A 17756-nucleotide genomic window follows, 5' to 3' on the forward strand; every position below is an offset into this window, starting at 1 on the left:
AATCAGAAGGAATATACCTAGTTTTCAACAGACTAGTTCTAAGTCCTTTCGAAGTTCAGCTTCACTGGCAGGTAGAAGTGATAAGAGTCATATTAAGAAACAGTGGAGAAACTTCTTACTATGGCTTTTACAGCAAGGAGTGGGTGTACACACTGGGGCAGGGCATTGTAGTTAAGGCAAATGCTGCTGATCTGTATGCCCCTGTAAGCAATGAGTTGACACCGAATATTTGCAAGATTGGGTTCTCAGTGACCCAGCTGAGTCTTCAGTGGATATTTGTCATACTATGTCTTCATTCTGGCATAAAGACAGAGCAGCACTAGCACTGATTGGCTATGACCATTTCTATACTACTGCCTGAAAGAGCACAGATTTGGTTAAGTGTACAGATGTTTAGGGTAAGATACATAGAGCGAGCAAACCACTTCAAACACCATCCAGTGATGTAAAACTTGTCCAAAGTAGTAGTCAGAATTAACAAATCTCACCAGGAGTTGCTTTATTCTATTTCTGCTGGTGACAGCATGCCATCATTTGTGTCAGTTAATTTCTCAGGATTTAATCAGAATTTAAATGGGAGCATGTATTAAGGCGACTGCCCTACAGTCCATATGGATTTCTGAGGGACTAATATCTATTTGTTTGCATTGCTGCAAAGCTTAGCAACTGTTTCAGATTTTAAGAAACAATAACTAGCAGTGGCAGGAGAAGTACTAGTTGCTGATTTGTCCATGCTTGTGCATATTATTTTTTTTTAATATGCCATTTCCTTGCTCTTCCTCTTGCTTTGAATGCCACTGTCGTTGTTACAGCTGGAACTACGCGTCCTTCTTTTTTTTTTTTTTTTTTGTATGGGTTTTAAAGCCTTTTTACCTCTGGGAAGATTGTCTGGGGAAGGAGTAGTTTTCCTTTGCTCAAACAACTGGTATTTAGCAAGAACTTCCTGCTGGCATTCATCCCCGAGTTAATCTGGTTAGAATTAGAGCTGGTTGAGAGGTTTTGACACTGTTTTTCATGGGAAAATGCTGATTTGTCAAAACTGAAACAATTTGTGGAAATGTACCAGTTTCCATTAAACTTTCATCAGGAAACTTTTAATTATTTTTTTTCCCTTAGTCCACAGTGGAATTTCTGATATAGGAAGATAGGCAGATAAAGACAAATTATCATTAATCGATAATTAGAATAATCCCTGGTCGAGGATGGAAGAAAGGATCAAGTGCCTGGTCTGACTCATAAAATGCACATTTGAATCTGGAGCTCCCCCTATCCACTCTCCCCAGGATACTGGAGAGCTGTCACTCTCTCATGCATGCTTGCACGAACACCCCCACACCCACCACTTCAAATGTTTTTTGTTTCTCTCTGGTTGTGAATATGAAAATGCATGAAATGTTACACCAGTTTGTGTGGCAGGAAAAACATTTTCCTGAGTTTTTTAGACTGACCTGTAGCCATGTGTTCATTTTCTCCTTTTTGGGTGGGAATGGCAGCGCTCTGAATGACTCGTGTCTTCTAGTCTTTGTTTCATATCATAAGAACAAGCTGTATTCAGAAATTTCTGTCATGCAAATGAACCACAATTTTTATTACTAACAGTCCTGATAGTCTGATTCCAGGATTCCAGTTCTCCACTCACCCAGGATAGTATTTTGGCAAAAAATTGACTGAAATGAATAGATTTCAGGAACAGATAGAGGAGTCTGCTTTGTCACGCTTCAGTTTACAACCCAGAAGATATGTCACTACAATGACACCTAGGGTTAACATTGTGCCTTTGAAATGACAATCTGGAATCAGAGGTATTAGAAAGCTGTCTTCTATTGCCTACGTTCCTTCTGTTTGTACCCAAGGACTTTGGCCCACATCCTCAAAAGAGCTGTTTCCGTGCTCCATCAGTAGACATCTGAGGTTTTAAGGTGAAAAAGAGAGGCTTATCAAGCAGCCAAAGCTGGAGGCTCAGCCGGTGATTTGAAAGTCACACTGCATGCTTCTGGCTTTTTTATACTTACCAGTAATACAAGTTTTGAAAGATAGCCTCTGCCCTCTGTGCAGTTGATTGGTTCCTCCAAAACATCGCATTGGTATTCCTGTAGACTTCATTTAATTCAGCATTTAAACTCAGTTAAAAAAAGCGGTCTATGCAGAAGACATTAGAAAAATCCTCTTGTGTTCCTAAGGTCATGGTGGCTCTGTCAGGGCTTAGAGACTTCCTTTTGTAACAGAAAAAGTGAATTAGAACAGTACATACTCAGAAAGCAGCGAGAAGGTTTCACAATCTCTACTCCTCAGAGCAACATTTTCCAAGTAAAGACCCAAGTGTGGCTCTTATGTGCCTGGGGCACTTTAATGGGCCTCCTTAAACACTTGCATTGTGCAAGTGGAACACAGGCAGGGCCAGATTGTCAGCTGGCATAAATCAGCTTTACTATATTGAAGGCAAGGAACCTGCCCTGATTTATACCAGCTGAGAATCTGGCCACAGAATAAATAATAGGCAACTGTATGTTATGAGGCTGTAATTCCCTCGAGGGGGGGGTTGTGATATCAGTCTTACAGGAGCCAGAGTGATCCGGTTCTCTTTCTTGGAGCAAAAGAGTAATTTGACTGCAGTATTTCGAAGTCCTCCGAATGTTAGGAAGGAGAGATTTCAGGCAGTTGAGGGAAAGAAGATGCTTCCAAAGTTCTTGTAATGTGTCATTAAGGATTTTTGCCCAGGAAGAATCACGGGAGGAGAATTCGCGAGGATGGAGATTAATTGATTTGGGATAAGTAGTCCCCAAAAAAGTGAAATGTGTAAGAGGGATGATTTCTTATCAAGACCAGGCCTTTCCTTTGAAAGCACTGGTGTACATTTCCAATCTGTATGAAAACTGAAGCTCCCTCATCACTGATAAGCTGCTAGTGCTGGTGTAATTAATAAGGAAGCAAAGTGGAGAATGGGAAATGAGGACTAAGGGAAAAACTCCTCAGAATGTGGATGTGGTTTTTAATTTTGTTTAATGTTTCACCTGGAAGGGTCATAAATGAGCTGGTAGTCATTGACTTAGAAAAGAAAGGGCGTTCAGTTAGATTTCCCAAGAGTTAACCTGTAGCTCTCCCGGGTCTAAATATTTCAGACATGAGATTCAGGTGAGCCATCTTTTTTTTAATCCTGCTGTGGATTCTGTAGCCCAGAATGGCAGTAAGCACATCACATGTATACGTCACTTGTTGGCATGGTTAGGTGGTGCCTGGGGCTTTTGGATGATAATGTGGTAATTTTGTAGATTTCATCTCACTAAATAATATAAGCACATTTTTAATGCTGCTGTACAAGAGGGTGAACTTTGAAACAGACCACAGGTGATTAGTAATGGGTTATCACTTCTGGTTATTTTCAGAGAAGGAAGCAGAAGCAGCTGTCCAGGATTCTTGTGTGTCTTGAGGTGCTGATCTGGTCTGATTCTTGACATCTAATTAGTTGCTCAGATATTACTGACAGCTTGCTATATAAAGCTGCAGAACAGCAGTGGTTTTGATAGCACGGTTTAGGCAACAGTTTCAGACAGGTCTTAGTGCTCAGAGGGAGCTGAAATTTCTCATCGTTTTGACTGCTTCCCTGTTTTTAGGGTAACAGTTACCTGGCTGTCCTGACTGACTTCCATATGCTTTGGGAGCTCTGTGGCTGGAGCAGATCTGAAGTCGTAGTTAGATCAGGACTTGGCATACCTTGTGCATTTAGAGTGCTCCAGGAGAGTAGTGTGTGTGTGAGTAACTTCTGTCCACTAAATTGCATGCTTGGGGAAACATGGTAGATGTAACTACACCTTTTCCCTTTCCAGTTTTTTTCTCCAACTATCCAGTCTCTTAAAATACTCGTGCATTAGATGGTACCCATGGTGCAATTTCAAGCCACTGCTAAAGGGAGGTCTGTAGCTACATGCTGGTTTATTTTACTTCAACTCTCTGTAAAGCTACTAATTAGCATGGAGTAGCACTTGTCCGTTATCCTGAGCAAGATGTTATATAGGCTACTTTTTTTGTTTTACATTTTACCCTAAAATGAGCTGCATTGTAAAAGTACACACAATTAAGGATGTATCTTTTTCATTATGTTATCAGTAGTAATAAGATCAAAAGACAATAAAATCACATGCAGGAGCTCAGCATCTGACCAGCACTGAGTTGCTTCTGGAGTTCACCTGGTGGTTGGTCAGTTCCTGCTCTCAGGATGCTCCCCGCTAGGCTCTGTAGCTATCTTAAGCTTTCCTGTAACTGGGTTTGTGACTCTGGGGTGTCCCATTCTTCTTGAGAAACTCATGGAAAGAGTGCAGGAATGAAGAAGTAAATCTTTGTGTGTTTCACTAATGGGAAGAATTTAATGAGGTTTTGAACAGCACACATTTGTCAATCTGTGATGAGGAACCCGTGAAGATTTCAAGAGAAGAGCTGTCATATGCAGGTGGTAGTTGATCCTTTTTTTCCTTTGGCTGGTTCTTCCCACAAGCATGCAGCAATTACCCTTCTCATTTGTCTCCTGCATACAAGATCTATGATTCTGCAGTGACTGTGCTGTGGCAGTTGGCCAGCTGCCCTGCTGTGTACCTTCTACCTCCCCACAGTTCCCATTACCGATTTTCATGGTTGCATTGCCTCCTTTTCCTGCAGTGGTTAAAGCCTTTGCCCAGAAAGTGGGAGGCCCATGGCCATGCCACTCTTCAGCCTGAGAACGTGTAAACTCCACCAGTGATGGGCTCTGAGGGGAAGGATCCTTGCTGGCTGAGACTGGGTAGGGCTTCAGAGGTGGCACTCTGTAGAGAAGGGGTTGACGTGTGTGCGGGTGGTCCCCTGAAGCATGTCAGAGGAGAAGAAAGCCAGTTCCCTGATGGATTCGTTCATTATTCCAGCCCCTGCAGGGTGACTGATACTCTCTCCAGGGAGTTCACAGCACAACAAAGAGAGACTTTACATACAGAATCTTTTTTTCCTTTTTAAACCAAAAACAACCATTTCTCATCCTCATGAAAAGATCAGAGAGGACCATGTAATAGTCATGACTTCGTAAGCCTCTTTATTGAAGCTTTCACAAAGTAACTAGGTCAGCGATGCATGCTTCTGGGCTATTGAATTTCCCCTCTTCCCTTCAGTCTGTTCTTCTGTTTCCTCACCCAGCTTTACCACAAGGGAATGCCTTAAGTCAAAAATCTGGGAAGCTGATCTTTTTATTGTATTTGTAGTATTCTCATCTGGTATGTACGGTGCCAGGCCATCAGGCTTGCAAAGTTGGCATAGCCCAGGTTTGCGTGTAAACAGCAATACCACATTGTCTGGTTGTAACTAAAGCCATATCTGCTCTCTTTTTGCCTCTGGATAATAGAAATAGGAAGACATTCAGCAAGGAGAAATTGGTGAACTGCTCTGGAAAATGGAATACAACTAAAAAGTATTTCTTCATCTTTGTTTTTCTTTCTCCATCAACTCCTTTCTCACACACTCCCTCTCACATTTTATACTTTTGCCTTGAAGTTTCTGCCTGGCTGGGGGCTTTGCTGTTCCCACTCTTCCCTGAGGCCATGCTGGTACCATGAATATTAGTGGAACCAGAAGCAGCCTAGAGCTTCTGAAATGAATGTCTCCTGCCTTTAATCTGTATAAAGGAAAATAAAAATGTGATTCAAAATAAACCACCAAATTCCAGGAAGGTGGGATTCACAATGAGTACTTGGGCACATCCTATGTAGATTACTGAAGTGGGAAGCCCGGGCTCAGTCTTGTAGTGTCTGGAGTCCCAAACCCAGATCTCCAGCTTCCCGCAATTTCACCCATTGCATTTTTGATGTACCACTAAACTGCGTACAGTTATTTGTATTAGAATTTCCACAGTTTCAACTAGTTCTGCTTAACATGTGGCAAAAAATTAATGCATTGATGTGTTAATTACAGTTGCTATAGACAATTACAGAACTTGTGGGAAATGAACAGAGATTGTTTCAATACTGGCCTGTTGTGATTGGGAAATTGAGGTTCATAACCGCTGTTATTTCTCAACAGAAGTTTGGGATTAAAGCCCTCAGAGCATCCAGAAATTCTCATCAGCCTCAAATACCCTGCCAAGTTCAATAAGATACAATTAGCACTTTCTTCTTTTTCTCAAGTTAAGAGGCTGTGTGCTAGGAGCTGCCAGGGAATGGTGAAGCACAAGGAAGCTTTAGTAGCTTGCTTCAGTTTGACCATCTAAGGCCTAACTCCTGCCCCAGTTGTCCGTGTATAATATTCACGGTTCAGCCAACTTGCACTTCCCCTAACTTGCCTTTTTTGTTCTGGTGACTTGTAGTATGATTGTCAGGCACATACCTACTGGTGGGTTTGAAGTCAGAAACATATTGGCCTTCTCATGGTGAAGGTGGGTAGCAAATGTTGGAAGCAAACCACTAACTATTTGAAATATCTTACCCTTCAAAGTTAATGACAAGGCACATTTACAACTATTGTAACCACATACGTAGAAATAGAAAACACTGACACCTGCCTTTGCAAGCTATTGTTTAGCATGAGTAGTTAGACTAGCCATACAATCATCACTTTTCCCTTTAAAAGGTGGATTTTGTTTTAAGTTTCCATTTTGTGCTTTTGAAATGGACGTGTAGATAGTTTTGACCACGGCAGTAATTTCCACTTAATTGTCCTTAGGTCTGCAGTGGGTTAGGAAGGAGGTGGCACTGTTTGTTTAGGGAGCCATAAAAATCTTTTTAGCATTTTCAGATAAGAGTTTAATGTCAGTGATTGCCTGCCTTTTGAAAATAATGGGCTGTTGTAGTATTAAATGTATGAAGTACAAAAGAATTAGGAATAGTATCAGCAGCTGTTATTCCCTTCACTCCAGAAACAAGGTGTGCGTTTTTAACAAACAGGATAGTTTCATTAGTAGAGCCCTGCAAAGGGCAGTGATGGACTTCCCAATGCAAGTCTCTAAATCATGACAGGATTTTGCTTTGTTAAACATATACCCAGAGAAGTTAGGGCTTTGTAAAACGAGCAAAGTGGAATGATTTTGCTTGCAGAAGGCCAGACTGGAAATATCATCCCACCTCTTCCTGGCACAGAAGTCCTGTAACCTATGAATCTGTGATGCAGCAGGTTACCACCACCAGGCTGGTATCATTCATATCCCTCTCAGAAGCAGGAGTAGCATCTCCAGAAGTAACAAACTGTTAAGCTACTTTGCTAACTAACCCTATGCAAGGATATTTCAAATATGCATGAGTTACAAAATCTTCCATCCAAAGAATTAAAAACATGTCTCTATTTCTATGGAGCACTTTCCTCTGGTATAACCTAAGCTATTACTGTGTTTGGAAAGCTTGGAATTGTTCTGGGTTTTAGAACACTTTTTAAAACATACTGTGTTCTACATGAGTGCAATATTTGTGAAAAATGCCAAAGTGACAGTTTTAGAGAATGAGCTGCCCATGTCACTGAACAGTTACACCAGAAACCATAACAAAGCATGCAACCGGCTCCTGATGTTTAAAGGGGTGCTGAGTGGTTCAGCTACTATGGCCATATTACACACAGCCTCCTCAATGACAGTTGTTGAAATAACATAATTATTAATCCATTTGGCATTTGATTAAAATGATCAAGGCATTTCACAGAAGCCCTTTAGACATCCTGCAGACTATTACTGATTTCTACAGTTGAGTAAGAGCCCTCCAGATGAAGGTTGATGATGTGCTATGACCAATATCCAGAAACATTCACTGACTCTAAACTGTTAAACGTCAGCTAGTATAATTTGACATAGCAGCACTCAGAAATCACAGATTAGCATCTGCTGAAGATCTTATCCTATTAAATTTAACTAGTACATGTGATAGTAAACATCTTCTGTCCTGTGGTAGTAGCATAAGAAATGTTAAGCTGTTGCCAGAAATGAACTACACCATTTAAAAGTTTACGAAGTGTCATCATATTTTGCTTTTCATAGTTCTCAGTTGTTATGGGGAAAAAAATGTTGAAGTAATTGGATGAAACTGGAGATATTCAGATGAAAATTAAGAGGTAATGGAAAGTTTGCTTCAGAGCTGCTGTTTGATAAACTTGATCTTGTGTTTCTGTCTTACCTCTTCCCAGCTTTCTCCCTGAAACAATTCACTCAATAGAAGTAATTGGTTTGTAGACACTTAAATTAGTTTCTTCTTTGCAATGTTTCTTCTAAACAAGCTTCTAAGTGTATATGCTGTCTTGGAGTGCCAGTGAAAGATTATGGTCCTGAGAATGACTTAAGATACAGCTTGAGGACTGAAATAGTGGCTTTACAGAAACAACAATCGTATCTAGAGCAACTGGGAGGGGAAAACCCTAGAAAGCCATTTCCATGTGTATGTTTCACATTTACAATTTTATTCTGCCTCATCATAAACAAAGTGTAAGAGCCTGCAGTCTCTCACACATCTTCAGGCAGGTAGACTAAACATTTTAGACTGGCAAGTTCCTTCCCACTGAGCTGCGCCTAATGTAGGAATGTCCTCACCTTACACTGTAATGCCAGCCCTGCTTCTGCGGGCAGTGAGTAATGTATTGTTGTATGGAGTGAGAACTGTTGTATTCCTACATGCAGATTTTTTTTAGTGTCGACGACTAATTTTTTTTAATGTGGGGGCTTACCTACTAGACCATTCACGCGTGCAGGAGAGACTGTCCTTAAAATACGCAATGTTATAGTATAGTGAATGAATTCTTCGCATGTGATTTGGAAATAACAGCAAAGATAAGGAGCTTTCCATGAACATTTAAGGGATGTGTTTAGGGGTAGAACACCTATTTATTTCAGACTGGGCAGGTTTCTCCCATGGCTTTTATTTTCCTTTAAGCCCAGTCTTATTTTCAGCCTCAAATAGAAAGGGAGCTGATTACTCTTTCCCTTATTTCAGCAGGATGGTGTTGCCAGCTAGTGATTCATAGTCTCAAAGGTAACTGGAGGGAGTCATTTGCAAATACATTAAAAGGAACAGCTAATACCTGGAGGATATGTTAGCAAATTTACCTCTGGCAGATAAAGGAGATGTTGCTTTGTTGGTAGAGATACTTCTTTACCAAGAAATCTGATAACTCTCTAACAGCATGCCACAGCAGTAGGATTTCTGCAACAGAAATCAGCAAAAGAAAGTTTTCCTAAGGTTGAATATCATTAGAAGTATATATTTTCATGCATGTGCCCTTTTCTTAGTACTCAGTATATAATTCCCATTAACAGCTGAGGAAGTTAGATGCATCTATCAACAGAACATATCCCCAGGGTATTAAATTCTGTTATTCTGCTTCTTTGCATGTAACTTGACAGAGACAAATATAACCATCCAAGCTACTGAATTTGAGAAGGATGTGTATCTTTGCCCAAATCCATTCAAAGTGATTCTACTCCTAAGGGATTACATTTGAGTCTAACTTTCCTCTGATTTACTATTTTAGCTGAACTGATGGATTATGAAAGAGAGTAATTTCTTTTTCATACTGTTTTCCTGAATCTGTCATTCAAAACTTGCTCTGTGGGGACAGAATGGTTCATAAACATTGTTTTCCTGGAGGAAAATGGCTTCTCACAGTAAAAAGAAGCTCTGAACAGAGCTTCCGCATAAACATGTTTGCCCATCAGTGACGGACAGAGAAGCCTCTGTGTGTGTTGAGGATGTGGACTTGTTAAATGGGACTTCTTATTTGAAAACAGTTTTTCAAATAGACTAGAAAGGATGGGTTATGTTCATGTCTAGAGAAGGAAATTGCATAGAATTCTGTTCTACCAGAATTTGTAGGTTATATTGTAAACTAGTACCATAGTAGGAGCATACTTTGGTCAGGGGATATGTTTAACTTAAATTCCAGATATCTCAAATATTCCTCAAGTTCAAAGGTCTTTAAAAAGCTAAGCAAAATGAGGTCTTTTATGCTTCTTATGTTAGTAAGTTATCTTTTTATATTAAGCTTAAGCCAAATCCCCAAGTCTTAACTTGTGACTACAACAATATGTTTGCACCCTAAACATATCCTTGGGTTTTTTTAATTTCCTTGTTTGTTTGTTTATGGCTGGGAGGGAGGGATAGTAGTAGTGAATGCACTTTAAAAATCCCACTAATACCCTCCTTTTATTTGGAAAAACAAATATTTATAAATCCCTCTGAATCACGTAACTGTGTAACGATTGCAAGTTTGAAAGTACAGTTGTCTGGTTAATCCATTTAAATGCTTATTTTGAATGGGCAGCTGTGTCTTTGTGTGCACACAGCTTCTCTCCATACTTACTGATGTGTTATAAAATACCATGGAAATTCTGGTTTGGTTCAGTAGCAACTGGCGTACACACATATAGTTTTCTACTGTACAAGGTAGAGACTTTTCTTGTGCAGAGCACATCCTTGCTTAAGGTGGGCATAGGAGCTGTGGCTGAAGCCAGTTTGCTCGGGTCCTTCCAATCCTGGCTGTACAGGTTGCTGAGATCATGCTTAAGGAATGGGCAGGTCCTGGCCCTCAGAGGCACAAAGCACCCCCTAACTCAGGGCTTGAACATGCTCCAGCAGTTGACACAAAAAGGTGCAGTTGTGAAGGGCCGGTACAGAGGCACAATATGGAGTTGTGCATGGAAAAAGATTGAGGAACTTTAGTTTGAATTCCTCTACCTAGGTAAAAATAAAACACTGAACAGCAGGACTGCAATTTATGTACTTCAAACCATGTCATTGTAACTAAAATCTTTTTATGTCTTTCTTTTGCTATTTGTGCCCCTTGTGCTTCATAATTATGAAGTATTTCCTAGTTGTGAATGTGACACTTAAACCAGTATTTGAACAGATACAGCCCGTTCCAATTACCATGTTACATTTTGAGACTGCTTTTGATGTTTGGTTTTTTGCCTATTTTTTTTTTTTTTTAAATCCCCAAGTCCATTATTTAGGCTTGGCTTCATTTGACTCAAGTTTTGTTCCTTGGTCCGCAGGATCTTGCTTCCAGTTTACAGAAAAGGAAGTGTAGTCAGAATCAGGCCCTTTGAAATAAGAGATGGGAATTACAGTTCAGCAAAAGTTTCAGAGCGAAAGGTGAAACTTGGGCAATACTTTTGTCTGGGTTTACAGAGCATTTTCCCAGACTAGTGGTAGTTTCAGGTAAATGTTCATCAGACTTTTCCCCTGAAACAAAGAATCGGAGTGACTGGCTGAATTTTACTTTTGTGTTCACATTACAGATTTGCAGCAAAATCAGATGTTTCACTTCAGACAGAGGATATCTGTGCTTCCCAGTACTATCTGTGCCCTTTACATAGTCCTTTCTCTTGAAAAAGTGTTTTCTAAAAGCAAGACTGGACTGACTCTTTCAGCATCCTGTGAAGAGGAGACATCTGCTAGGTCTGTGTACTGCTGAGGGAACACTCACAGAGTAACACGTGTCTTCTCAGATGTCTCTTAAATGTTGTTAACTGACCTCAGACACCAAAAGTACTTTTTCTACAATTCAAAGTCACAATAACCTCCTGTCTGCTTTCAATGTGGATTTAAATAGCTATGGGGCCCATCCTGAGGTGCCTCTGCAAGTACTTCTGGGGAGAAACATCAGTCCTTGGAGTGCTTCTCAAAGTGTCGTAACCCGTGCAGATGAGTCTTAGGCAAGTTCCATCTGCCCTTGCAGTGATGATGCCTGGCAGAATAACTGCAGAGCCCTGGTCACAGCCCTTCCAGGAGAGGAAACTTCTCCTGTCTCAGGGCAAGTGGCAACTGAAAGCAGACTACGCTCAGGTTGGAGACAGCAGGTCCCCCGTGTCTCTGGCATGGTGGGCAGCCTGACCTTGCCCCAGAAGTAACTGCAGCCATAGGCCCACAGAGACTTTTTTTCTGCCCTCAGCAGTGCTGCTGCTGCTGTTGAAATATGCAGCTTTGCACTGCATAGCCGTGGGTTCCCACTCCTCATACCACATTCTTTATTGTGTTTGTGTAGTCAGTTGTCTGGACTGGAGAGCTGTTCTAGGTCAAACTGGCCTTTTGGAGGGGGAGGGAGGTGTGGTAAGGTGCAGTCTGATTTCTCTGTGAGGGAGGAGAAAGTGCAATGAGGGTTGTGAACAAATAGCCAGATCAGGGGAGTGGGAATGCTCTTTTTTGCAAACTGAAACTGTTTGTGCAGATATTTTCTGTATGGTCTCGCTAGAGAGAAGAGGAAAAGGGAAGACCTTTTGTGTTCACAATGCTTAAGAAAAAATTGAATCATTTTTCTTTCACATGGTCTGAGGACTTCTCTATGAGGCAGACAATTGTTCTCAAAATACGCGTTTCCTGGCATCAAAATGGAACAACCTTAAAAATACAGTGTCAGAAAAGGTGTATGAGTGGGAAGGAGGCTCTGCAGTGGCATCCCCAAAGGAGGGATCTGCTGAGGGCTCTGGAAAGCTGCACGTGGCAGGAACCTTTCAAAAGAGAAAATGGGTATGGCCTCATGACTTCCAAAACCTGTCAGGAAAGCATGTCAGTAGTTTTAAGGAGATATTACTAAAGCAAATAAAATGAAAAATAAAAGTGTGAAATGGCAAATACAGGAGTGATACTTTTTCTGATTCACCAAGCGACCTAGCTGTATCAAAAGGAACCTGGGGGAGTCAGACATAACTTTGAATTTCCTGTTTTGTGTGATTTGTCACAGTCTTAATGTCGGTGCTTCATTTTCAGTACTGTAAAAAGCAAGCAAAAATCTCCCTGCAAACTAACACATTTCATGACCTTTCCTGGAGGTTCTTCTCTGAGACCAGAGAGGGTTTGCAAGTGCCTGCCCGTCTCCTGAGTGCATGAACAGTATTAATAAACATCTGCTCATTTGTGTTAACTCTTCATAAGGCACAGCAGCTGCTTTTAGGTATTATTTACACAGTTTCCTCTACATTTTAGTTCTTAGTCTGCTCTTTTGGATACACTAGAGTGGACATGTATTTAGCAAGAGCTTAACTGTAGCAAGAGTTAACTGTAGTTTCAGGAGAAGGATTTGGCTTTTTGCCACCTGAGTTGCTGTACGCTGCCAGCATAGAGATCAGTCTTTAAATCATTACTATTTTGCATTTGGAGGAGATATTTTCTGCTGTCTATCTAGCCTTCCTTATTCCTATTGAAAATGCTGTAGGTAGGTAGTAAAGTATCATGAAAGCTTTTTTCACATACAGAATTCACACTTCTTGAGCTTATAGTTGATTTAAAAGTAAACCACAACAACTTTGTGTGTGGCAATTCTCAATTTTGACACTGGCTAGACTTGTTCCTAATATAACCTATACTGAGGTAAATCAGCTTTAAGAGGGTTTGATGATCCACATGCAAAAGCTGCAAAACCTCCACCCCTTTAATTTAATCAGTTAAACTCATGTGGTAGGGTGTGTATGCCAGGCCAGCACTTCGTTACTTGAAGCCATTTGGAAAGTTAAGCATGAAAAGGCCATATGCTAAGTATGAGTAAAGCCCTGTAGGAGTGTCGTTTGTGAGTGTTTGGCCAAGCAAGTATGTTACTATTTTTGATTTCCGTGTGGTTTGGTTGTGCAGTGGTCTGTGGGAGCTGAGGGCAGAGCTCCATCTGCACAGACAGCATGCCGTGTGCCTGCTCGCTCTGGTGTCACGGGGATGAGCTGGCACGACAGCTCTCTCTGTGTAAGGGAGAAGTAGGAACTGTACCCATATGCCCACCTACTCTGACCATCACAGGTACTACAACTGCAATTCTCCATGGGAAGGACAGCAAGGTTTGGCAATATAGTATAGCGGGAAGTTGTTAAGACTTTGGAAGTTAGGCTCTTAGCCCCTACCATAGATCCGAATGTGTTCTGCTGTCCAGAAATTTAGCAGAAGGTGCGGTCACTTGCCCTGTGGCATAGGCTTCAAAACTTCTCTGCCTTCCTCCCACCTCTAGCCTGTCCTGCGGGGATGCTCCTAAAAAAAGACGGCAAGATTTGTCTTTGCATTAAGCAGATATCACAAGACACACCCTCCTGCTAGTGAATAGTAAAGACGTGCCTTTAGGTAAGCAGCGCTGATGCCTTAAGAATATGATTCATTTTTTTATGATCTCATGGATTTTTCAGTTTGTATGTGCACTGAGCACATTCAGTAGTCCTGCAGGTAAACTGAAGAGCCAGGATGTGTCTCTGTGGAATACTTCACAGCTAATAGAAATAGCTTGGCCATAACGTTATTACAAAATGACCTAAAGTAGTGTTCCACCTGCACTGGGTGGACTCCTGAAGTTCCCTGTTGGAAACTGGGAGTTTCATAAAGAGGCCCTTGAAAACAGGGGTGAATAACTCTTTAAAGTGGACATACCTCATTTCTCTTGTAGTAACAGAGAGAAAGGGAAGAAATATAAACTAAGCTTTTGGAGGGAATATGTGCCTCTTTCAGGACAAATGATCACCTTCCCCAATGCCATTATGAAGAATGAAGACCCCTATCACATTTTGAAGTAGGACGGTGGTGGTGGTGTGACTGTTGAGGGGGTGAGAGTGGAGAGAAGCATGTTTCTATAAACAGGCTTTCTTAACTACCTGAAGGGAAAGGTACAATGGGTTCAGAAACTCCGTTCAATATACTTAGATGATTCAATTGCATAGTTTTGTTGTGGTGAGGCTCTGTAACTGAGAATGGGGACACATTTGTGTTTTCCTGAGTCAAAATTGTTCTTAATTGTGTGTAACTGTATAATGCTTGAATGACTGCTGTCTATTGTCAAAGCATGTAAATTGGAAAAATAGTATTTGTACAGAGCTGAAGTGTTTATACTCTTTCAGGACTGTTTCAAGTGAAGTAATGGCAGCTTTCACTGGGCAGGCAAGAATACAAAGGGAGGTGAAGTTGCTGGATATGTTTTTCAATCGACAGGTCAGAATTAGCTATGCAGATGTCAGTTCTGAACCATGAATTGGTTATTTCAACAAAGCAGGAAAGCTGTTTTTCCTAATCTTGTGAACCAGATGAGCACTGCTGTATACTCACTGTATATCTGAAGTCACAGAAGGAGTTAACCACCAAAGACAGCTTCCAGTAAATTCCAAACTTAATGCATTATGCAGAAAAAACCTAGACCCTGTAGTCATAGTTGAATAAATTGATCTTCATTATATTGCATACGGTTCTCCAGTGCTGTGTGCTGTTTACCGGCTGTGTTAGGGAGGCTGCGGGTTAAAGTCAGGAGAAGATGAAATGTCCCTTTGAGTGCCCTATGGGAACCCATCATTTAGATTTGTTTTCAGCCTTTTTGCCTGGAGACAGTATTCTTTTGTTCCGCCTACCATGGAGTGCTAAACAGTGGCCAGAAAATGCGGAAGAGAGCAGCAAGTTAAAAATCCACAGGTAGAAATCCATCTCAGTGTTTGAACCATCACAGTAATGTTATTTTTATTACCTGTTTTCAGGATGTGTTCACACCTCTATTGTAAGTGCTGCGCTGGAGTCTTCTCACACCGGCACTAGTGTCATCGGGAGTCAGGGCAGCAAGCTCTGTTCTGTGGCGTGTTTGAGGCAGTTCACTGCCATGCCCTGCACTACAGAGAAGAGCCCAGCCCATGATTAAAACCGCCAATGCTAGCTCATTTTGGAAGTAGTGGATAAAAATAGTGTTATTTTAATGCTTTAAACACAAGAATGATTGTTATCTTTAAAATCTCCAGCTTAGTATGCTGTTTTCTCGCTTATATTCTCTGGTTGTGTCCCTCCCCCACAGCTCCTGCCAGATTTGATTCCGTTTCTGTGTCAGTGCCTGCAGCAATCCCTAAAGCAAAGGTTTGCCAGTTCCACTTGCTGTTAAAAGCCAGACACTTCCACTGCAGAGACGAGTTAAACAAAGTTTTCTAACTCCTGCTCCTTTTTCCTTTTCTCCCTCCACGCGTACCTTACCCTGCTCCTTGCCGGCTGGTCAGTGGGAAATTGCGGTTTCCCACATTTCAGCACAGCTCATCAGTGGCCTTCCCGCTGTGAACCAGCTCTTCTGCTTTGGCCTTCCTTCAGCTGCGGGTGGCCAGGCTACTTCTGGCTAGGTGTAGGTTAAGAACGGCTTACTTGCCCTGCCCTCTTCTTTTCTAGCAGACTTCTCAGTCGTGGCTGAAGAGCAGGTCATAGCCCACACAAACCTTCTGAAGGCCTGCGTGCCCCACCAGACCCTTCTTCCCTGCCATCCCATGGTGGCTGCTTTGCGACAGGATGGGTTGCAGGGCTGTGTGTGTGTGTTGTTACATTAACATTTGTACTGTTGCCATCTGATAGGCGTGACTTACATTTTTTTCATATGGTGGGCAAAAGCCATTACATGACGGGGAGAAGCCATGACATGCATGTCCTCCAAGTACTCCATGAAGAAGTGTGTTCCTAAGAGGGAAGTGATATTGGTCTTTATCCTTTGCAGAGCCTGGGTGAGGTTTGATCAGGAAAGCAACACAAAGGTTCCAGCCATTTTGCAGACAAAAGTGCAATCACTACGCTTAGAGGCATGTCTTTACTGACTAAGTACTGACTAAGGCAGCTGTTGTGCTAGGCTGGAAGGCTGAAGATCAAAAGGAAACCTAAGAGGTAAAACACCTTCCAAGGGAAAAGGGGAGTAAGTTGCTAAGGGCGGACCAGGGTGATATCAGTGAACTGTGACTATACATGATACAGATCAAGGCAGAGAGATTCTGCAAAAGAATCTGTAGGAATGTGGTTTTCTGGAGCCCTGCCACAGGCATAGTTAAATATCTGGTGAGCTAAACATTTATGGAACCTATTTTTCTCTGACATATTTTAATTGTACATAAAAGATAGCTCACGTTTGGCTTTACAGAGGCTGTCTCAACGCTCTTGATAATCATTGCTGTTAATCTTAACAGAAATAGTCACATAAGTCCTGTGCCCATGGTAATCCCACTGGGGTAAATCATAGTTGAGATAAAGGACCGCAGCTAAAAGCAGCATCCGAGGCAGCATGAACTATGGGAATTCATACTCACATAGTGAGTATGGGAGTACGTTTCACAGATTGACTCTCCATTTCAACTCATGATGGCATTAAGCTCAGAATTGGCAGCTGTAACTGACTTTTATAGGGTTACCCCTGAAGGTGTTGTTATGGGAGTTACTAGGTGATCTGCAGTGTTGCCAGCTCCTGTGATTTTATGATGAGTCATATGATAGCTGACATTTTTCTTGAGGATTAAGCTCCTGGATTCCAGTGATTTATTTTCTTTTTATCTTTGCATTCTGTAAGTTAGACAGCAATTCAAACCCTCCTGCTTATGGCCAAAGTTTCAAAACATGACTCAAAGTACTCTAAGAGTCCAGACAGCAATAGCAAATAAAGGAAAACCCAGCAGTTGTTTTTTGATTGGGTTTAGCTTTTTGGGGTTTTCCTTCCTTTATTTCCATGATCTCTCTACCTAGCCTTGTGATGTTGCATGTCATAATTTTTGAATCTTTGGGGTTTATTATGATTCTGTCTTTTCTTCCTTGTATTACTGCAGTGAACATAATCTGTATAATTGAGAATAACCATCAGGATATATCCAGGTCTTAAAAGCAAAGCTGGGATCATGCATTTTCCTTGACTCTTTCCCTCATGCAATTAATTCATCAGTATCAATATCAGTCAAAGAATGTGCTTTTGCATCATCACCTCTCCACTTTCATGATGCTGGCAGTATCCACATCACTATCAAACTTCTGCTGAGGTTATAGATCACATGTATACTGTGGGTGGTAGGCAAAAATAGAAAAAAATGCTGTCTTTCGTACTAT

At 41.4% G+C, this 17756-nt stretch overlaps 1 protein-coding gene across 2 annotated transcripts in view; it reads left to right on the plus strand.

Moving 5' to 3' along the window:
• TGFBR2 (transforming growth factor beta receptor 2) overlaps nt 1–17756 on the plus strand; it is a 130260-nt gene that overhangs the window by 74042 nt on the left and 38462 nt on the right. The window lies entirely within an intron of this gene.

This window comes from Falco biarmicus, chromosome 4 (genome assembly GCF_023638135.1).
Source record: "Falco biarmicus isolate bFalBia1 chromosome 4, bFalBia1.pri, whole genome shotgun sequence".
NCBI classification, from domain to species: Eukaryota; Metazoa; Chordata; class Aves; order Falconiformes; family Falconidae; genus Falco; species Falco biarmicus.